Below are 4,743 nucleotides of genomic sequence, written 5' to 3'. Positions count from 1 at the left end.
GAAACTAAAACATAATAGCAACCAGGAAGCCCCCTGGTAGACTCTCTCCCTGGTAACCATTGTCCTGACCTCTATTCCCATTTGCTCGTTTTGGAACTTCATACAGATAGATTCATTCAGTATGGATTCTTTTATGCCTGACTTCATTTCCTCAACATTGTATTGAGATTTGTCCATGTCGCATGATGTAGCTGTAGTTCATTCCTTTTTATTTTTTATTTTTATTTTTATTTTTAGTTTTTTTGAGATGAGGTCTTGCTCTGTTGCTGAGGCTAGAGGCTAGAGTACATTGGTGCAGTCACGGCTCATTGCAGCCTCCACTCCCAGGCTCAAGCGATCTTCCCATCTCAGCCCCCCGTGTAGCTGGGACTATAGGCGTGTGCCACCATTCTCGGCTAATTTTTGTGTGCTTTTTTTTTTTTTTTTTTTTTTTTTTTTGTAGAGACATGGTTTTGCCATGTTATCCAGGCTGGTCTTGAACTCCTGGCCTCAAGTGATCTGCCCATCGAGGCCTCCCAAAGTACTGTATTATAGATGTGAGCTAGTGTGCCCAGCCCATTTTGATTTCTGTGTAATATTATAGCATGCATATATCTACATTTACTCATGTGCCCTACTTTTGATGAGATTTGTGTTGCTTGTAGTTTGGACTATTACAAATTATGATACTTTATGGTATATATTATGCCTTTTGGTATATATGTATTTTCATTTCTCTAGGGTATGCCTCAGAGTGGAATTGTAGGATTGGGTTAGACTATGCATTTTTCTAATTCCAATAACATAATTTTTTTTTCTGAGAAGGATTCTCACTCTGTTGCCCAGGCTGGAGTGCAGTGGCGCGATCTCAACTCACTGCAGCTTCTCCCTCCAAGGTTCAAGCGATTCCCCTGCCTCAGCCACCCGAGTAGCTGGGATTACAGGTGTGTGCCACCATGCCCAGCTAATTTTTTGTGTATTTTTAAAATAGAGATGGGGTCTCATCATGTTGGCCAGGCTGTTCTTGAATTTCTGACCTCAAGTGATCCTCCCACCTTAGCCTCCCGAAGTGCTGGGATTGCAGGTGTGAGCCACCATGCCCTGCCTTCAATAGATAATTTTAAACAGTGTTCCAGCTCTTCCAGTTTATGTTACCACGAGTAGTCTATGGGTTTCCATTATTTAACATCCTTGTCAGCACTTGGTATTGATGATCTTTTAATTTTAGCCACCTGAAAGTATGCCTACTTTGAGTTTTTAAAATTACTGTGTTTCATTGTAAAGAAATATGAGTGAGGTTTAGAGCCAGAAACCATGAATGAGTTTAGCTTAAACCCTGGTTGAAGTAAACCTAGGTGATCATTTGAATCCTCAACTGAAGGTGAGGCCATTTTGTTCGACCTCACCCCACAGAATCTCACACACCAGGGTTCAAATCCCGGTGGCAAGTTATGCAAACCTACACAGTTATTTACCTCTTTGAGACTCAGTCTCCTGATCTGCAAAGGGATGTCATTTTAAATTCCTCACCGAGTTGGTATGAAGAGTCCATCAGTCATTCCACCAAAAAGCACTTAGTTCCCGGCCCATAGTTATTATCAAAAAGAAGTTACGAGGTTGCTCTGAGTCACAGGAAGAAGTGGCTGGCTACATTGCTGTAGAATACTCATATATTTATTTTAGTTTATCTATTTTTAGGGGAAACAAAGTTATTTCACCCAGAGCATTAGACGTCAAAAGTCGATATATCCTTTCTGGAACTGCCTTGTTTGTTTGATGTCCGGGCGTCTCTGTATGTTTTGAAGGCTGGCATATTTATGGCTGAGCAGAACCATAAACACTCCTTGGGCCCAGGGCTGCTCTGGATTTGTGTATATTTGATACACGGGCAGTGGAGAAGGAAATCGTCTTCAGCTTGTGTTTTGACACAGAGAAGTTTTGCTTTTCCTTTATCTGCTCTCTGCATCCTCCACCGAAAACAAACAGAACACCTCGGCGTGGGTAAATATTGTTACTGGCAGCCTCAGCGGTGGTGTTTTCCCCTTTGCTACAATTGCAGAGAGACTGAGAGTGGCATTGTAGAAGATCCACAGTTGTCATTCTCATACTTCAACCAGAACTATAGCAGTTCTGGAAATGAAAAAGTGAAGTAAAGAAAAATTACACGATAATTTTTTTTTTTTCCCAAGGGAAATTATAAGGCATTTCAAGGATGAAAAGGCAAAAATGTTATATGGTTTTGCATTTCTTCTCCTAGCACCCATATTTATCATGCCACCACTCCTGAGCCTTAGGATAGATAGACTATTCAAAGACAACTGAGCTTCATTCCACGTGAGTTATTTGGCACCTTCCCTCTGAGCCTTATCCTGCTTCATTTGCCCTGCTCAGTGAAACTCAGAATCGAGGTGCAACTGGTCTAGGAGGCTAGGAGAGGTGTAACCACTTATTATGTAGCCACTGAGAGTTTGGCCTGGTGGAATTTCATTTGAAATTAATTACGTTTATTTATTTATTCAGTTTTAAGAGGCAGTGTTGTCCAGGCTGGCCCTGAACTCCTGGGCTCAAGTGATCCTCCTGCTTTGGCCTCCCAAAGTGTTGGGATTACAGGCATGAGCCACTATACCTGGCCAAGGTTATTTTTTATTAGCTTAAAAAGTTATTTTCCTCTAATGTATTTTCTTCACTTCCCGCCTCCTCCCTGTCTCTGTCTTTCTCCCCATCTCTCATTCTCTCTTTCTGTCTCTGTCTCTCTCTTTCTTTCGGGAGGTAAGCAAGGGAAGAAAGACCAGATGAGAGAGGTTAAAACTGCCGGGCTCTGATTTCACAAACAGGACTGGATCCCTCCGTGTAGTCTCTTACTAACTGCATGATTTTGAGCAAATTCCTTCATTTTTCTAAGTCTCAATTCTTTCATCTCTCAGTGGAGGTAACAATTGTACCTGATTTGTTATGAGGGTTATATTGAGAAGGACAAATGTCAGAATTTGCACAAATACCAACAGCTGCCCTTACCTGGCACTTACTTCCTCAGTGCACTGTTCTGAGTACTTGCTTGGTATATATCCCAACAGCCCTGTGGGTTGGGGCCAGTGGTTTATAGGTGAAGAAGCTGAGCAAAGAGTGTTTAAGAAACTTGACTAAGATTCCTCCAGCAACAAGTGGCAGAGCTGAGTGCGGGGTGGTGTAGTCCCGAGTTGAGGTCCTCTGTCGCAGCACTGCCATTTCCCCACTGTGCCTCCTGATAACACACCCTGCCCCTCCTCCTCTTCTCTGTAGGTAACTGTTTCACAGTTTGGCGTAACTTCCTATGTAATTTGAAGCAACAAACCTGGGGTCAGACACTCCACTGCCCGTGTATCTTGCCTGTTTCTGGATCCGCTGTGTCACAGACATTTTCCATGTCAGTGCCTTCGGCTGTACCCAGGTAAAAAATTAACCACCTTGGTGAGCGCTGTCCATGCCGCTCTGGCTTGCTGGGGGCTGGCTTTCTTTCAGAACAACCCCGTTCTAGCTGGCCTGCTGCCTAGGCCCTGGCTTTCTTTCCCACAAAGTAGCTTCTGAGAAAAACTGTGGGAAACAAATGACTTCAGAGGTTTTTAGAGACAGAAGTGCAAACTCTAACAAATTTCATCTGGCCCAAAAATGTTATTACCCAAAATCTTGAAAATGTTTTCTTATAGGATTATTCCCCCAAGGTTGTTAATCTGAGAACGATCCAGGCCTAATAGGCCTGACTTTTTGCCCCCTGATATTAGAGTCTTGAGTAGTTGAGTGCCAGAGTATGGGGGGTTGAGGTAAAAATATTTCTCTGGAGGAAATGAAGTCATTTGATTTCACATTATAGCTACCACTGGGACTCTATCATTTTAGAAAGGGAATGCCAGTTCACACAGCCAAAAAGAAGCTTTTAAATTGGTCCAAGAAACCGTTTAAAAGGTAGCAGTGGGTTTTCAGATCCACAAACATTTATTGAGTCCTATCTGTCCTGAAGATTCTTGCTGTAGTTAAATTTTACCTAATGAACATTGCCTTTCTGGATAAATGTTATTGTAACATTATCTGCCTCTCTCTTTTAGTGGTTGGCGTTTTACTTTTGGTGCTACAGAGTGGCAGCAAGCCGCACTGTTTCTGTGCTGAGGTTGTTGTCTGAGAGAGGCTTATCTGGCCCTGTGAGCCCCGCACAGCAGGAAGACAAACCTTCATTTGTTCAGTGGAGGAAAGAATGTGGCCTTGTACACCTGCCTCCCTGGATACACCTGTAGGGTTGGTTTCCCTGCTGAAACCTCCCTGCAGAGCTCTTGACGCTGGTGCAATTGGCTCAGCCCTGGCAACAGTGTCAACAGAGACTGGGCTCAGAGGGACCCAGGTTTCTGTGTCCTTCTCTTGCTGGTTAAATCCCAAGTATGTGTGTAATCGCTCTCAAGCTGGGGAGGTGAAGTTGAAACCTGGCTTATCACTGGGCCTAGATTCTCCTGCAGCATATTTTAGATAAAAGTGGAAAAAATGCCAGGCCCAGCATTAGCTGCCCTGAGACTGAGGAGCTTTGTTTTTCCTCATGAAGGCCTTTGGTTTTGTCTGGAAATCTGCCTGTGAAAAGGCCAGAAGGTATAAAGGCAGCCGTCCTTATTTATCTCGTTTTAATTTTTCAGCGAGTGATTTGGAAGCAAGAATGAAGATTTGAGCAGAACCTTAGCTCACTTGCAGTGAGTGGAGAGTCTCATTGCTTTTTTTCGTTTGGCATTGCCCTCCCCTTGAGAACAC

At 43.3% G+C, this 4,743-nt stretch overlaps 1 protein-coding gene across 20 annotated transcripts in view; it reads left to right on the top strand.

Moving 5' to 3' along the window:
* The window catches only part of MAGI1 (membrane associated guanylate kinase, WW and PDZ domain containing 1), a 686,305-nt gene that overhangs the window by 82,731 nt on the left and 598,831 nt on the right, over positions 1-4,743 (top strand). The gene's annotated exons all lie outside the window — the stretch shown is intronic.

This window comes from Macaca thibetana, chromosome 2, assembly GCF_024542745.1.
Source record: "Macaca thibetana thibetana isolate TM-01 chromosome 2, ASM2454274v1, whole genome shotgun sequence".
NCBI classification, from domain to species: Eukaryota; Metazoa; Chordata; class Mammalia; order Primates; family Cercopithecidae; genus Macaca; species Macaca thibetana.
This window is presented reverse-complemented; position numbering and strand designations above follow the sequence as displayed.